This window comes from Ambystoma mexicanum, chromosome 12, assembly GCF_040938575.1.
Source record: "Ambystoma mexicanum isolate Mex_15411 chromosome 12, UKY_AmexF1_1, whole genome shotgun sequence".
Classification (NCBI taxonomy): Eukaryota; Metazoa; Chordata; class Amphibia; order Caudata; family Ambystomatidae; genus Ambystoma; species Ambystoma mexicanum.
In genome coordinates, this window is record NC_090936.1 from 603790091 (window position 1) to 603807933 (window position 17843).

The following is a 17843-nucleotide window of genomic DNA, read 5'->3' on the forward strand; positions in this document are numbered from 1 at the left end:
CCTCTGGAATGCACTCCCTGGACACATAAGAAATGAAACATCACACCTTGCCTTCAGAAAACCCTTTAAAAAATTGGCTTTTTAAAAAAAAAACATGCATAAGCAGCCATGTTCTGTCTGTATTTTCTTTTCTTACTCTGTACCAGCGCCATGATATCTTCGGGTTTGGGTGTTACATAAATGCAAAAATGAAATAAATAAATGGTGTACCTTTGGGGAAACCCCCCACCCCCCGTAGATATTTTCGCATAATAAATGACATTTTGCAGCCCAACATTGTATGTTTTGCGTCATTTTTGTGGCACGACTTTCAATTTAATCTAGGATACAAGAGCCCGGGTGCCCGGTAGAGAGCCAGGGTGCGAGCGAGAGAGAGAGTGTTTGTGCCTGCGAGGGTGCAAAACAGCCACAGTGAAGGAGTGTACATAATTGTGCAAGAGATGGTAGGTGTGAGAAGAAGGGACCATGTGCAAAAGCAAGTGTGTGAGCTAGGATGCATGAACGAGTGAGAAGAACTATAGGGCGAGAGTGATGCGGGGGGTCTGTGGGCGGATGCAAAAGAGCCCGAGTGACTGCGTGGTGTGGGGGTACAGCAAGACAGATTCTAAAGGAAAGGGCGTTTGCGGAGCATCAAGAAAGAGAGGCCACACGTGTGCAAGAGGGTGCGAAAGGGAAGGAGAGCAAGGGGTTATGCGGTGGGGTGCATGCATGGGGATTGCTGAGAGCTCCACTGCATCTACACCCTGAAAATCAGGGCGACTTGAGAGGTCTGATGGTTGCGGGTGAGAGCGAGCGAGGTGGTAAGAGGCAGCAGAAGACAGACCGAGGCAGAGAGAGACTGAGTAAGTGAGTAGGTCTTTAAAAAAAGAGGGTGATCGAGGGTTGGGAGGTGTGCAGTGGAAGTGGGTGGGGAGAGCATGTAACAGTCGGTGATAGAAAAAGGGGTCTGGTGGAGAAAGTAAGGGTCTTGAACGAGTTGGATGATGGAGGTGGAGAGTGATGTAGGGATGGTGAATATGGGGGATAATGGAGATTGTGGTGGTTGATGAGTGATGAGGGAGTGATGGGTAATGAAGAATGGGGATGAGAACAGCGATAATTGAGTGGGTGTGCTAGAGAGCGATGGTTTGTGAGGGTCCTGGTGTGTGACTGGAGAGAGATGGGGTAATGGGGTGATAGAATGATGGGAACGAGGACAATAATTGGTGATTAGGGTGATGGAGAGCGAGGTTGGTGCCTGAAGGTACTGATGGGCCACTGGTGAGTGATATGGTGTGATGGAGTGATGGGTTGAGAAAGAGGGCATTTAAGGGCGATTTCGACTGATGGGATGCGACTGGGGTGTAGGAGAGTGGGGTTTCTTTGGGGCCATGGGATTCGAGGCTTGGGAGTCATGTGACGATGGAGTGATGCATGGTTTGAAGTGATACATGATGGAGAGATTTGAGATTGGGGTGTGTGGCGATGGAGGCCACTGAGGCGCAGGTTAGTCACGTTGGAGCAGGCAGCCCTGCCACTGAGGCCAAGGGTGAGGTCTGAGATCGAAGGCGCATGTGAGCGCGCTTGGAAGGATGGAAGGGTGCGAGGCCTGCGTCAGAGAATGTGCAAGAAGCGTGGTGATGGATGAGCCTAATGGAGGAAAGAGGCACACGGGCTGGGGATCAGATTTGGCGAAGGGGAAGTCTGAAGAACAGGCAACGAAGAACACAAAGGCCAGAGAAACAGGGTGAAAAGTGGGACAGCGCCGCGGTGAAGAGAGGAATGAAGGCGTACCGTTGAGCACGTCGGCAGCTGGACGAGCAAGCCTGGTGGGGGATGGAGACTGGCTCGCCTCCAGAATTGTAGTCCAAGCAAAGAGGGTCTGTGGATCCTAGCTTAGAGGCACAGTCTCTCTGGCCAGATGTTCTTTGTAGGAGTGAGCTTTTCCCCCTCTAGGGCCCCGCCCTCTCCCATGTCTCTCCCGCCCGCACAGACGCACATACCATACGCCCTGCAAAGACAGTTTCATGAAGAGTTTAGAAGCCTTTTGTGGCACGTAGGGAGGCTCGCGCTGCATGTGGCAGCCTGCCCGATGCAGTATTTTTTTCTTTTTCTGGGCCATTTAATTCTCGAGAATGGCGGCAATTAGTCGATTGTGTGGTTTATTTTCAATTTGCAAAATCTCTAGGAGCAACGAGGTCTCTCAAGGCAGAGCGCATAAAACCAGAAAGCCACATTCTCAGTCAGGCGTTGGATCACGCCTGGCTTGGAAAAAAACAAAAAGCCAGCAAAAAGTTCAGGAGGCTACCACGTGTGGTAAAAAAGGTAGACTTTCTGCCTAACAGTCCGAGGAAAGCGCGAGCCAATAGTTAAATGTGAGACCATTTTTCAGGTATACCCTCTAAAAAAGAAAGCAATGGACTACTTAAAACTTATTTTATTATAACCATTGCATCCGTCCACTTTGGACCCATCATATAGTAATTGCTCATTCCTCTTTTCCCCCCAGAAATGTGTAGAATGAGTCTTGTTTTGTTTTTTGGCATAAAAGGCCGCAGATTTATTTTCCACAATATCATAAAAACCACACTGTACACATTAGTGGCAATCAGTCTGAAGATGCGGCGACTGCTCTGTGTCCAACAACCTGCTTACCCCTTTCCTTCCAAAAGTCCAGTGTAGGCCCAACTCTCCCAACCCTTTGCGCCTGAGCCTCGCCTTCCCTTGCAGGTTTTCCTGGGCGGGGAGAGTGCTGTTTCCTTAGGGGAAGCTGAGCCCTTGTTGTTACCCCCAGACACCCCTTCCGCTTAGGCTCCCAAGGGGCGCTGGTCTGAGAAGAGCGAAGACCCTTCCGGCTTTCTCCTGGCTCATCTGGAGTCTGTCTCTTGTGCTTGGTCGCCCAAACACCGCCACGCCACAGGTGGGTTATCGCCCACATGGCTCCCCCTTCCTTATCTCCATTTCCAGGAGTTTAGTGCAGAGATTCCAATAGAAGAGATCCATCCCCATTGCTGACAGATGTACCCCATCCTTTAGGTAATATTCCGGGGATTTCAAGTTAATCAGGCCGTGCCTGATCTGTGCGAAACTTCTGCCCCTGCAGAATTTTGCCATTGCACAATTCAACTTTCTTCTAGACTTTTCAACAGCTGCGTGATTCTCTGCGCCTCTCCATTCTAGTCTCGGGATTATTTCCGACCAGACGATTTCCGTTTCTTCCAATTGTCCTGCCAGTTCCTATAATGAGAACATCATTTTCCTCATCAAAGCCCCCCTTGCGAGGCTTGTCAAATCATTACCTCCCAAATGTATGACCAACATGTCTGGCTTTTGCTGTTTCCCCAGCAATTTGTGCACGTGCCCCTGCAGTTGTGCCCATTTCATCCTTGGCACCCAGTGCCACCCAATCCTGAACTCGCCGGCCGGCAGCTGCTCCTGTTCTGTCGTCCAGCTCGCTCCTGCCCTAGACACAAACAAGTGTCCTATCACACAGATGGATCTCCTTCTCTTCGTGGCTGGTGCTAATGGGACGAGAAGGCAGCATGTCAACCTTACATTTTCTCCAGTCTGATGTATCTCTTAAAACACCCGGACCACCATCTCCTTATCTGCTTGATATCCTCCTCCCCCAGGCCCATGGCTGCGGCTGACGCCAATGCCATGTCAATGATCCATTTAAACTATAAGTGGCTCAATGCGGACCCATCCTTGTGAATGAGCAGTGACGTGTCGCCCCCCCGGACAGTGGCCTCTGCTCGAGAAAAGCCATCATTGCTCTGACTGGGCATACTATGCTCCCTGCGATGGGTTGGAGAGCCACTGTGCACCCTTTCCCCGCCTGATCGGTTTTGGACCTTCTTAATAACATGATTAACCGACCCTCTCATATGTGCACATCACCCACTTGCAGAAACCCCGCTCCCTTGGCACCCCTGTTCTCCGGGACTAGTTTGCTCACCCTAAATGCCCCAAAGAAAGCTAAGGTGAAGTCCCTCCTAAACAAAACCGCCTCAAATTCATCATGGCATACCTCTCCTAGGCATCCAACCAATTTGTGCAGTTTAATGATGTCAATGGGCCGTCTTTCATCGGGTTCTTTCACCCCTTGCTTTGCCCAGCCTTTCATGGCCTTTACAATGTAATGTTCCTTCGTGGGATCACTTTTACCCTCTAATTTAGAGTAATGGGCAATTGCGGCTAAGTGATAGGCCATCCATGCTCCGGTCCTCCCGTCATGCCAGCCCCAGCCCACAAAGGTCTTTACTGGCAGCTCAGTCTGCCCTTCCACCAACACCTCCTCTTGTAAGGCCAAGAAGCGTTCCCAGCATGCCTTGTATCTTCTTGCCGTGCCTGGTGCTAGTGCCATGTGAATCAGGGAACTCAGATTGCCATAATCAGGTCCCACCACTGAGTTTTGAATGGGATCATCACCTTGTTTGCTCCTGGACAACTCCCTCAGAACTTATCCCACTGTAAACGAGAGAGAGCATCAGCGACTATGTTTTTGACCCCAGGAATATGTCACGCCCGCACCTCAATGTTTCGTGCCAGCATGCTTTTGTTGAGTTCTCTCAGTAGTCGCAACACCCTTGTATTGCTAGCTGACCCTTGGTTTATGATCTGGACCACTGCCATATTATCCGACCATAGCATCACCTTTTTGTCTTTCAACTACTCCCCCACATCTTAAAAGCTATCACTATGGGAAAAAGTTCAAGCAAAGTGATGTCCCTGGTGATACCTTGTTGGTGCCACTCTGCAGGCCACGCCATGCCACACCAATTGTTGTCCAAGATTTCCCCAAACCCCAGGCCACCTGATGAATCTGTGAATTGCTTGAGCCTATCGTTGATTCTCCAATCCTCACTCCATAGTAGTACCCGGTTAAAATTGTCCAAAAAATGTTCCCACATCCCGAGGTCCTTCACGCACTTCGGATCCCAAACTGACATGTTGACCTGCATGTTGCAACCCCACTGTCTTCAGCTCTATGCTCCTTGCAAACACTTTACCTGCCGTGATGACCTGCCCCGCAAAATTGAGATTACCTGCCAGCAACTGGAGCTCCTTCAGAGGCTCTTTACTCCTACCCCTCAAACTCTTAATATTCTCCTTCAATTTCTCCACCTTATCCTACGGGAGCCTGCACTCCCCTTTGAATGAGTCCTTTCTATCCCTAGGAATATCAAGCAGGTCACCGGGCCTACCGTCTTTCCTTTGGCTAGTGGGACCCCCATCATCTTCATCATCCTCTGAAATGTACTCATGAGGGACCCACAGCCGGTCCCTTGATTGCCAATGAACAAGAAATCATCAAGGTAATGTAATATACCCCCCTCCTGACACTCTTGTTTGACTGCAAATTCCAAGAAGGTGCTAAAAGCCTCAAAATATGCACAAGAAATGGAGCACCCCACAGGTAAAGATTTATGATAGAAATACTGATCCTTTACCTTGAACCCAAGCAAGTGCTGACTCTCCTTGTGAATAGGCAATAACCGGAATGCAGACTCAATGTCGGCCTTTCCCATCAGAGCCCCCCTCTCAGCTGCCCTCACCATTTCCACTGCATCCTCAAAAGATGAATAATGTACTCAGCACAGCTCTTTGGCTATGCCATCATTTACTGATTCACCTTCAGGAAAAGAGAGGTGATGGATTAAGCGGTACTGCCCCTCCTCTTTCTTGGGGACAAGACTCAAAGGGGATACCACCAAATCCTCCATCAGCGGACACGTGAATGGGCCAGCCACTCTCCCCAACTTGATTTCCTTGTCCACTTTAAGTGCCACAACCTCTTGCTTCGCCAGTGCGGATACATTCATTGCCTCCTTGCCCTTCTTAACCTCTGTGCATGTAATTTTGAAACCCCACCTGAAACCCTCCCACAGCCATTTTGCATCACCACAGTTGTGATATGCATTTAACCAGGGAGTCATTGCTTGGAGGTTAACCGGTGTGGGCAAACAGTTTTTAATCATACTCTCATACATCCGCGGGTATGTGGATTGTGACATGAGCGCTTTTTCTTCATCCCCCCTTGCCCTCTTCTTTTGCTTTGGGGCTGTTCCTCTGCTTCCTTTCACTGGCTGCAGAGTTGCGGTCCCCTGTGCCCTGAACCCATGAATGCCTGAATCGGCATGTTTTGCCAAAGGGGCAGCCTGCCTCAGTATTAACTCTCCAGCATTCTGCCTGCTCCCCCTGGTAGCTGGTACGGCTGTTCCAGGAGAAGGGTCCGCAAAAGGACACCCCCCCGCCCCATTGGGAGTAAAGTCCTCTGCCCCTCCAGACTAGAGGCTTTTACCCTTGGGCCTTGTCTCTCCCTTCACTTGCAGGCACCATTTTATCTATGAATCCCCCAATGTCCATCTCATCCCAAGACAAAGCTGGCCAAACTTGCATTTTAAGACAAAAACCCTGATCGTACTGTAACCACCCTTCACCCGCATGCTTCAAATACAGATTGTGTATATACTGTTCATAAGCAATCATTGACAGTGCATCCTGGGGGTATCTCTGTAGCCTAATTGACACATACATTTTGAATGCCTTTAGCCAGTTGTCTATGGTTGGTTCTACCTTGGGTTTCTCCCTGTCTCTCTTCTCCTTTTCTGATAAGTCCTTTATACCTTCTCCCAGGGGTTCCATACCCACAAAGTCCAAGATCTCAATAAATTCCTTCCTCCACACCTTCTCCTTGGTAGTCCCTGGTATGTGCCATGCTAAGGAGCTTACCGATCCCCGGATTGGAGCGAAGCCTGGCATTGATCTCCCATATTGTGTCATATTGGGGCCCCACATTCCCTCTTGCATGCCATTGGTGCTGACAATGGAGTATACCCCTGGCCCTGAGGCCCCTTGGCCCCACCAGGCTGGAATCTGTGCTGCCCCTGTTAGCGCTGCACCTTCCCGGGGCATTGAATTACCCCCCCCCGAGGAGTTTGAGTTGGCCAATGCTGTGACCTGATGCCCTTGAGGTAATTGAATCACCCCCCCCGGCAACCCAGTATTGGGAGGATTACCTGCCCGGTAGCCCCCTGAGCCCAGCCCCCCTGGCCCCAGAGTCACCCCTCTCTGTTGTACTACTGCAGCCTCACTTGCAATTTGGTTGAAAGCATTCACATTATCACTCAATAACTGACCATTGCCCCCATTGCCTCATGCCTTCATACACTGCATGATCATACCTTTCACTGCCTGCAAGGATGTATGCCCATCTTCAGTCACTACCACCGGTCTGGTTACAGGTTTGCTGGGTGGACCCCAGTTCCCTGGAGCCTCTACAGTTGTAGGTGTTGGTACGGCTACAACCTCCTGTGTCCTTCCTTTGCCCTTTGCCCCAATCAACCTGGGCTTCTTGCCAGTCTTGGCTTGCTCCTTGCTTGCCTTGGCCTTCTGTGTAATGGTTCTTTTTCTTTTTGTGACCCCTCTTCCTCTTCTTCGCCATGTCCCTCTGTTTCCTCTTCCCCATCCTGACCTTGCAGTTCTCTCATTATCTCCTCATTGTCCGTGAACATTAGGGGGGAATCTGGCCTCTGAATGGGCCCAGCTTGATTCCCCTCCTGGCTGTGGGATCATGGCCTCCATCCAGTTGGGCCCATGTTTGGCAGCAGCCAGCCTGGCCATTGCCATAAAAGTCTCCAAATCCATGCTTGTATTGTCCACAAAATGATCCCCAATACTTGTTTCTGAAGCCTACGCTCTTCAGCTCTGCTGTGAAAAGTACCACTCTTGCGAGCCCCCCTTTCCCTAAGACGCTATTTGTGTAGTTAAGGTAACAGTCCCCAATGATTGCCTGTGCTGTCCCCACTGCTCTTCCTGCTAGTTTTGTCGCAGCAACCCCAGCCGGGTTATGAGGGGTGGGGGGTGGCCGTGTCCCTCTTTGCTTGTGGGTGGCTGCACGGCTTAGGATTCCCTTGTCCTATGCCCTTCATGGTTATGTCCTCAAATGGTTAATACTGGTATCCAACCTGCAACCTTGTCCTTATTATTTCAATGCTCTGCCCAACTGAGTGTAGGCTGTGTGGATTCTGCTTCTGGCAGGCACTGCGTAACTTTCCACCCGCAGCTGCCTTATCTGTTGTTGTGCTTCCTCCTTCCCTCTGCCTGCATCCGTTTCTCGGTCCGTGTTCTTCTCCTGCTGCAGCTCCCTGCCGGAGACCGCGATGCCTGCTCGAGGATCCCTGAGAGCCACCCCTCACTCCTTGCAGCTCCTGCGCCTCCGCTAGTCATGTACCGCTCCTTTCCACTCTCCCGGTGCTGTTTGGCCGCTCGCTGCTCCGCTGTTGCCTCTTTGCTATGTCCGCCCGACAGGTGCTCCTGGCTCCCGAGCCACGACCTCTCAGCTGGTCCCCGGGTCCTTCACCCTGTTGTTTGCGCTCCTCTCGGCGATGCCTGTTCCCCGGCTTCCTCTGGTCCTGCCACCAACGTGAACTCCAACACGACAAACCAAAATCCTCTCTGTGGTACGGGCAGGCGTCCTTCTGCAGAAGCTGGATGCTACCTACAGCCAAGAGCCTGCCCGTTTTAAAGGGCTAATCCCGCCCCTTTTCTTTGTTGCCCTTCGCCGCCTTTTCCGTTTTCTGACGTGCTTTGGCCGGCACCTCCCCCTTGTCCAGGGGGGAGGAAGGAGGAGGACACCGCCTGGGTTATCGGGGCACCTCCTCCATTTTTATTTTCTCTCTCGTCGTCACTGGCATATCCCTTTGTTTAAAAAATACTTTAATGTATGTGCAACCTTAATGTCAAGACTATTTCCTATTAAATTCATCTTTCGTTAAAAATTACATTCGTCAGAGTTCTGAAATATGAACAAAATCATAAATTGATTGTGATTGTTTGCCTACCATATATTAGCTTTTGCATATAGGCATAATAAAAAGTTATATATTTTTCTAAAAACTATGTACTGGTGAATACAAAAAAACAAAAGAAAAAACAGAGGGATAAAACGTATCCTTATCTTTGGTCCCATTTGTAAACTTCAATGAACCAAAAAGTACAAGCGCAATAAGCTACAACCAGGCTTTTAAATCATGTGTGCACATGTTGGGAACCCACCCATGTATTCTGTTTAATACTTCAAACACTCATTCACTGTAGAGTGCTGCAGCAGAACTCTGGAATGGACCCATTTTACTTTTCTCATCAGAAGTATGGGTTCGAAATCAAAATGTCACCAAGCAAAATGTAGTCATAGGGAAAAGTAGTTCTCCAACTGTAGTCATTCAATAGAAGAAATGTTGAAAATGTTGCCAGTGATAACGTCGCCAAAAAATATGTTTTTTAAAAACACAAAAGTACAAGGATTAACCCTAACAATGACCCAAACCCCTAATAAAACCAGGTAATCGCCAGCCCTCCACAATCACCCTTAATCCATTTGTAACACTAAGCCCTGCCTACAACCACAACCCTTATTCTACCCTCAACCCGTAGGCTTTCCCTAAAACTAAACCTTCAGCATGCTAAATCATTTTATTTCTATGTGACTCGATGAAAAACACCAAATATATGGAAAATGAACAGCCCATCACCAGCTCTCAACAACTGTCATAGCCGTTGCACACACTTGCTCGAAACATAACCTTAGCCTTACCCTAACCAAATTCCTAAAATTAACCCTAATGCTTTCTCTACCCTAATGCTTAGGTTTATCCTAACTCCATCCTATAACATCACCAGTCCTCCCCAACCTTTCCATCCCTTTAAAAATTACCCAACCCCTTACTCTATTAACCCTAGCCTTACCATAACCTCTACCTTAGAATTTACCTTCTCTCTTAATCTGCCCCAACATCACCAGCCCTCCACACCAAACCTAATCCTAATTATAACCAAATTCTTTACTATAACCCTAACACATCGCCTTTTGCTAACTCCTGTACTAACCCTAATCCAGGCAATCACAAGCCCACAAAACCCTCCTTAACCCTAACACTTATGCTTGCAGCACTGCATTTTTAAATACTGTTAAGCTGCATTTTTTGTTTTTTTTGCTTGGTGACGTTTTCACAGTAGAGGTATTTTCACCGGAATTTATTTTACCAACAGTATTTTTGTGGCCAACGTTTTCATTGGATACCAAGTATGGGACTAGCAGCCTTGTCACACATTTGTTTTACAATGTTCAAGGATGCATAAACGGATGATTGTTATTGCTATGAGTCATTTGGAGTGCACTCTTCTGCTATTGATATGGCCACTGGCTGTTCTAGAGAGTTGACTTGAACTGATATTTTGGTCAAATATTGCAATGCAAATAAAATGTCAAGGCCCATTGTAGATTGATCTGTATTTCAACAACTGCACGCTTGGGTTAGAGAAGTGCAAACAAGGCACTGCATAGTGGTGGCATGTAGGTCTACCAAAACAATTCAGTTTATTATTGATGTACATTTTGGGATATAAGATACCTTGCACTCATACCATTAGAAGAGATGCATACTGTATTCAAAAAATTAACATAACAGATTAATATCGCTCAACATATAATGATACAAGAGAAAAGAGGAGCTCCGGTTCTATGTTTTCATTGACACAAAGTTTAGGTAGACCAAATTTACCACTTTTAAATTTGTGTCAACAAAACCACCATTAAACGTTGACGATTTCACATTGATGGCTACTAGTACCTCCCACCACCCATGCTCAGCAATCCCACTTGTCAGGGTACTTGTATGACAAGAGATAGTATGCTCAATATTAACTTGTTGCTAAAATGTTTGCAATATTAGTACCCGGAGAGGGGGTGTGGCAGCCTCACAGCCAATCAGAAGGCTAAGAATAGGGGCTTTCCTGGAGGCCACCATCTTCCCTTTATGAGAATCTGGTGAGTGTAGTACCCTGCGTCCCCTTCCTCCCATCCCACTTTTTCACATTTCCAATCCCCAGCACCCGCGCCCCACTTACCTGGCGCTGCCTTGTCCATTGCCGGCGTCTGGAATACTAGTGTTCCCAGCACGTCCTGTCCCGGCAATGGCCACCATGGAAAGGGAGGACAGACTACATGTAGTTCCCTTCTTCCCAATCCATGGCGGCCATCTTGATTTGTAGTTTTTTCTCAAGTAGAGAAAAACCCCTATTAGCACCCTGGTACAACGTGTCAGGGTACTAATAGGAAAATAACCCTTGCAAGGGTGGAGGGGGGCATTACCAGCCAAGTAATGCCACAGGGCTAACACTTAAAGCCCTCACTTCGCTCAGGCTTCTAAAAGATGGCTAGTAATGCCCCTCTGCCCGGGTTATATTGCTTAAATAATGCTGGTATGATATGGTATTGTTTATTTATATAGCGCCTATACACAGGCAAGTGTTTCAAAGTGCTCAAGGAGGGTGGGAACACGGGTCCAAAACAACAGTCGCTCAGAACCCTTGAAAATCTGAGGCGATAATAGTCTGCACAGGCAGAGTAAGTGTGTAAAAAATACATTTAACAGAACGGGATATAGCAAATAGGCCTGACGGTAACTATGCAATTTTAAAAGTGCAATTAGGGGTGAAGACAAGGGAGAAACAGACAGACGATCTTCAGGCATGGTGCTTAAGGATCGAGCAAGCGCACAGAGGGTCACAGGGAGGGGAGGATCAAGTGCACCCGGTCGGTTGAGACTGGGGTAAGTGCAGAGAGATAGCAACTCTCTTGGGTTCATTTCTCAGTGCATCGATTGTGTGTTGGGTATGTGCGCTTAGGCAAGTGCGAGAGAGGACTGGAAGGGGTGCCGCGGACCAGTGAGACTCTGAGGTACACTAGACAGCCAGCCAGCATGCTGTAAAGGATAGGAGGGAGAGAGGGAAAGAAAAGAGAACTAAGTTAGGAGGGTAGAGGGGGAGAGAAGGAAGAGGAGAAGAGGAAGGCCTTGAGGAGTTTCTGGAATTTCAGGAGATCCGGCTCAAGACGTGGGGCGGCAGGAAGGCTATTCCAGAGGGAGGCACCTGCTGAGGATAAAGATCTCCCTCCAAATCTCTGCTTGGAGAACCGGCTCACTCGCAGAAGGTTGGCTGTAGAGGAGCAGAGGGCTCATGATGGGCAGAATTTAGGTAAGCAGTGTTGCAGGTAGGTGGGCCCCGGGCTCCAGAAAGCCTTCTGAACAATGCAAAAGGTCTTGAATTTGATCCTTGCAGCCTACAAGGAACCAGTGGGGGGATTTCAGCGCCGGAAAGATGCAGTGCCTGGGCTTGAGGCCAAGAATAGGTCTTGCAGTTCTGTTCTGGATGAGGTGCAGGGTGCGCAGGGCAGAAGGAAGGAAGGTTGAGGAAGAGGCTGTTACAATAGTCCAGCCTGGATAGAACCAGGGCTCTGGAGACAGTGAGCCTTTGGGGGAAAGTGAGAAAGGGTAGAGTACCTCTGAGGAGGTGCACCTGGTGGTTAGACTTTTTAGAGATGTCTGAAATGTGAGAGGAGAAGGAGAGAGTGGAATCAAAGATGACCCCAAGGTTTCTTGCTTCGCAGGTGGGTGCAGGGCCAAGGGAGGACGGCCAGAGTGAAAGTGGGAAGTGCTAATATGCAATACTAAATTCTAAAAATATTAAATTGTTCACAATACTAAATTGTTTGCATTGAAAAACCAAATGAACTAGAGAGTCAGCAACATTTGTGCACTGACACAAAAAAAAAACATTTTGAAGGTAATAGACTACCCAATAGTATTTCTCCAGATGCCTCATCACAAGTGAAGGCACCGACCTCATACATGTGTCCAAATAATAATAATAATAATAATAATAATAATAATAATAATAATATAATATACACCCATCAGCGAATGAGACCAAGAGATAGTTTTGCAAGGATAACAAAGTTTTATATAATATATAAAAATGACAGCAAAGAACTCTGCTGCCCAAGAGCGCTCTGCCAAAAATTACACGGGCAGCACATTAAAAAGGGCAAACGCATCACTGATGACGATTTGGACTAAGACACTTATTGTGTTGCTGGTTGGTGGGGGACCTATAGAATGGCCCTAATTGACTGTTCTTTTTCCAGATGATCTTGGTGCACATGTGTCAGCTGGGCTCATCTCTGCAGTGAAGGTCAGTTCGGCAGGTGTTACATTTCTAATTAATCTAAGCTAAACAACAGGAATTGACAATTTATGAATAATGGCAGATACCTGAACATCGCATTCGCTATGTTATAGGGCTCTTACCCTTATATGGGAGAAGGGGGGCTTCTCCCCCCTTGACTGCGATGCATATTATTCTCATTGACAGTGTCTAGGGGGTGGGATAAGACCATCTCCTTCCCAACATTCCGCCCCTTTCGTCACTCCTACAGGAACAAATACCCTCCCCCGGTATTTCTACGTTCGTTAGCCCTTCTTCCTGCTTCTTCCTAGGCAGGGCTATCCTTTATGGGCATCCATGCTCTGCACACGCTTCTTAAGTGTTCCCCACGTTGTGCATATTCTTCAGGAGTACAGGTCATACATATTCATCCCCATCCAAGTCTACCCATACCTCTTTGTAATTTTTGAGGTCATGTGGCTGTGCAATAGTTGTGTGATAATAATTGCCTACCTCATCCCCAGTGTGGTATATTGCTACCACGCAGTATCTGGGCTCATCGATATCTCCCGTTTGTATTTGTGCTTCTTGAATGTCGTGAGGCATCTTATTACTACTTCTATTTCCAATAGTCACCATCATCATTGCACTTTTAGGTACTGTTTTTGCGCAGCATCGAAGACCCAACTGGCACACACAAAAGGTCAGCAAGATTAATGCAATGATGGGGATCAGCATCTTCACTGTTATCACAAGCCATGAGGGGACCCAGCCAAATGCCATCGTGAGCTAGTCATTTTCCTGCACTCCGTCCTCCTCCATCATTTTTGCGCCAAAGTCATGTACCGCTGCGATCACGTGTGACAATGTCCCGTTTTCAGCATCTGCAGAAGGTATGAACATGCAACATGAACTCCCAATCTTTTTGCAGACCCCGCCCTCCATGGCTGTGAGGAGGTTGAGGATATACCCGTTCTGCATTGTCATTAGCCGGAGTGCTCTTAATTCCACCTGGATAACTTTGCACCCTTCTTCAGTGTCATTAGCCAACTGGATCAGCTCCCACTGGACAATCTGTAGACATTTGGCATTTGCTCTTGCTTGAATGCTGGCACCAGTAACACAAAGAATGCCTCTGCTGAATTGAAGAGTTTGTATTAATCTGGGATCTGTGTTTGGAGGTCAGACGATTCTTGAGACAGGTAGTTGGAGGAGCGCTTCCTTCAGAACAGGTGATCATGTTGCTCATTTTCCGATAGTATGCGGCAGATGGGCGGTGGAGCTGTGGGTGGCATTTCTGTTGGTCTCGCTGCCATCTGTCTGTCTGCAGACACAGCTCCCCCTTTAGGTGCTCCTCCGGTACCACCAACAGTGCAGAATGTAGTGTTGCAAGAGCACAGTAGCCCCGCCAGTATGATGGGAGGTGCAGGTATGCCTTTTTGCAGCAAACCCAGTAACAGTCCGTTAGTGCAGCAGTGCCTTTTCCAAGATCTGGGATGATGATGGTTCAGTTGCAATGTTTGTTAGAACCCACAGGTACTTTTCCTTCGCCATAAAAACAGAGTTCATAGTTTTCATCTTGATATACCTTGATTGGTTTCTACAGAGCTGTGACCCATGCTTGCTTTGTTATATGCTCTGTCCATAGTTGCGCACATGTCCTTTCTACAAAGTTCAGCTTTTCATCGGAGAGGCCACGGAGCTCCTCAGCCTTGCACGTAAAAGTTGATTCTTGCCACTTGTTTTCCGCAAGGCTTGTGCCATCTATAGCCAGGAATGGTTCTTTAAAACTGTTTGTGTCCTTTAATCCCTTCTTGCATTTCCTCTCATCTGGCGAGAGAAGTTTCATTTTCACTGTGCAGGCCTGAAGGGTGCCCTTTATCCTACACAGTGCAAGGTGGATGAGACATTGTGACTCTACTAGAGGTACCACTTGGGGTACTAAGACTTTGGTCACCCCGGATGCATGCGGTATCAAGGAACACAGGTAGCAACTCCCATTGGTCATTTGCCTTCCTTTTGCACTCATATCAGAGTACCAACTGTTAGATTGTCCAGGATGGCAAAGGTCCAAAGGTCCTCCACTTGATCTAACCCTAAGCCAAGTTTGGCGTCATATTTACACTGACATGCCTTCGCTTTCTACTGTTATTCAAAAGAGATTGTTGTTTCCCTGCCAAGCTTCTACATAATCTGTCGCTGTTGCATAATGACCATTGTACATTTGATGGTATAAGTGGACCATTAGGCTACTACACTGTGTGGATTGGGAGCCGCTACATGCAGTACTCGTGGTGGCAGGCATTATGGATCGTTTACTATGCAGTTGGGAAACATCTGTGTTTACGTTTACTTGTTTTTACACCAGGGTGGGGTAAATGGGACCGGCTTCTGCATTGAGGACTGGGGTAAGTAACACATCAAGCATTTAATCAAACATTGAGGTAGACATCATATTAGGTTTTGAGGAAGTTTGCTGAACTGTAAACAGAGGGTAGTAGCGTATCATTTGGTGCATCAGATATACTGTCAGTTATGTTATTTGCAAATAAGAACACATTTGGGGTTACTTTTGTTGCATTTTTATGTAATGTCGTTAAGTTCAATGATGTGTTGCTGTTCAACATCATGTTTACCCCCTCTTCTTTTATATGGGAGTCCCAGATAAAAGATGCTCCCCAATAAATTCCCAAACCAAACATAAGAATCGTGAATTATATAGCAGTAAAGTGCAACCCGGAGTTGTAGCTATATGGGTGTATTGCACTCATTCTATTCCTACTGCTATCTATCTGAATACTTTCATTAAGTGGCGTTAGTTCCAGCATCGTTGCGCCTAGAGAAAAGGATGTAACTGGGTGGGCATTAATAAAGATTTAGACGGGTTATGAGAGAGAGAGAGAGCTGGAGATAGGGAGAGAGAGAGAAAGCTGGAGAGAGAGAGAGAGAGAGAGAGAGCGCGAGAGCTGGAGCTGGGGAGAGAGAGAGATGGAGAGAGAGAGCTAGAGAGAGCTAGAGAGAGAGAGAGCGAGAGAGCGAGAGAGAGAGCTGGAGAGCGAGAGCTGCATGACTTGACATTTTTCACATTTCCGTAAAATAGTTGCTTTATAAATTACAGGTATTTGAAATATAATGACCCATGGTCACCTTCAGAGGTACCATGGTATTGGTTTGCGTGTTATTTTCACTCTCTGGTGCTACAATATCGTGTGCTTTTCAAACATCTGAGAGATGAATCCAATACAGCAACCCTTTCACTTTTACATCAAGTGGGTGCATTTTGATATTTCTAGTATCGCAAACAGGGAGTGTTCAATGTAGAGGGTGACGGAGCACCCCATAATAAGCTTTCTCAATAGCAAAGGCGGCTGCTGCAAGAGCCGGTTGGCAAGCAAATTGACGCTGCATTACAGAATCAAGTGTGCCACTGTAATAGGCCAGAGGTTTGTGACCCATTGAGCCTTTCTTGGTCAGCACTACTGCCATGAGGGTACCATTGGAGTGCGAGAAGCGAGAGAATTTCTAATCATAATCAGGTGTGGCTAAGACTAGGGCCGTAGATATTAGCTCTTTTAGGTCATTAAATGCCGTTTGCATTTCTGCTGTCCATTTTATCTTAGTTTTTTCTTTCTGTGCTTCTTTCAACCCTTGTAAGAAAGGCTTTGTGTATGCTGCATAACATAGGCTCCATGCCATACAGTAATTGCAGAGTCCTAGAAACGTATGCATGTCTTTCACTGTATCTGGTTTGGCAGAAGCGCGCACTGTTGCTGCTCTGTCAGGAATTATTCTTTTGCCATCTTTTGAAATTAATTGGCCCAAGTACAGGACCTCTGCCAAACAATACTGCAGCTTTTCCTTGTCTACCTTGTACTCTTTTTGGGTGAGGAGTCGGAGAAAGGCAATGGAATCTCTCCGACAGCTTTCCTCACTTTCATTGCAGACTAATAGGTCGTCTACATATTGAATGATGGTACTCAGAACTTGAATATTGCCAAGATCTTCATGCAATATCCATTGAATATGCTAGGACTCTCGCAATACCCCTGGGGCAAACAACAGTGTTGCTACCTTCTCCCTCCCAGGGTAAAGGCTGTGAGATACTGTGACTCAGGGTCAAGGGGCACTGAGAAAAAGGCATTTTTTAAATCCACTACAGTGAAGTGGGTGGCTGGTTTTGGAATGATGCACAAAATGGAGGCCAGATTAGGGACAAGAGGAAGCTCCTTTTGGACAATATCGATGAGGGGGCGAAGGTTCTGGATCATACGCCAACTCCCCCCGTCACTTTCTTAATGGGGTACACAGCCGAATTGCATGGGAAGTTTGAGGGGACAATTATACCTTGCTCCAGGAGCGCTCGCAGTGTCTCTTGAATCTCTTCTTCAGCCTCTCTGGACAGGGGGTATCGTTTCACTCTGGGTAATATAGCTCCTGGCTTGAGCATTATTCTTACAGGGGTCACTTCTCTCAATAATCCTACATCATGGGGGTTAGTGGTCCACAAGTGGGATGGGACTTGTTGCATATCTGTGTCACAAAAGGTTTGTGGTCCGCTGACGATAGCCATGAGGGGGCTTGGCACATTTCTGTACTGTACCATAATATCGCAAGGGATGCTGATTTCTAAAACAATTTCCCGGTCAATGTTGTCAGCAAACAATTCTTCATCAGTTAACTCACGCAATGGTATATTGGGATCAATGCATAGCACTGTGCGCCTCTCGCATCCATGAATGTCAGTCCCAATCGCAACTATCCTCTTGGCAGATACTTGCACCCCTTCCAGATCCAAGGACAAGATTGTACCAGCAACCATCTCTGGGGTGGCTACAGGGCAGAAGACAAAGTCTGAC

General features: G+C 47.4%; 1 protein-coding gene across 8 annotated transcripts in view; it reads right to left on the minus strand.

The window, feature by feature from the left end:
• Positions 1–17843, minus strand: part of SLC43A3 (solute carrier family 43 member 3) — a 918364-nt gene that overhangs the window by 555955 nt on the left and 344566 nt on the right. For 4 of the 8 annotated variants that reach the window (XM_069629010.1, XM_069629008.1, XM_069629004.1 and 1 more), the window contains exon 1: positions 1774–1928. The exons of the other annotated variants lie outside the window; for them this stretch is intronic. The gene's annotated coding sequence lies outside the window, so the exon portion shown is untranslated. Of the gene's footprint in view, positions 1–1773; positions 1929–17843 lie in introns of those variants that run through there. 8 annotated transcript variants of the gene reach the window in all.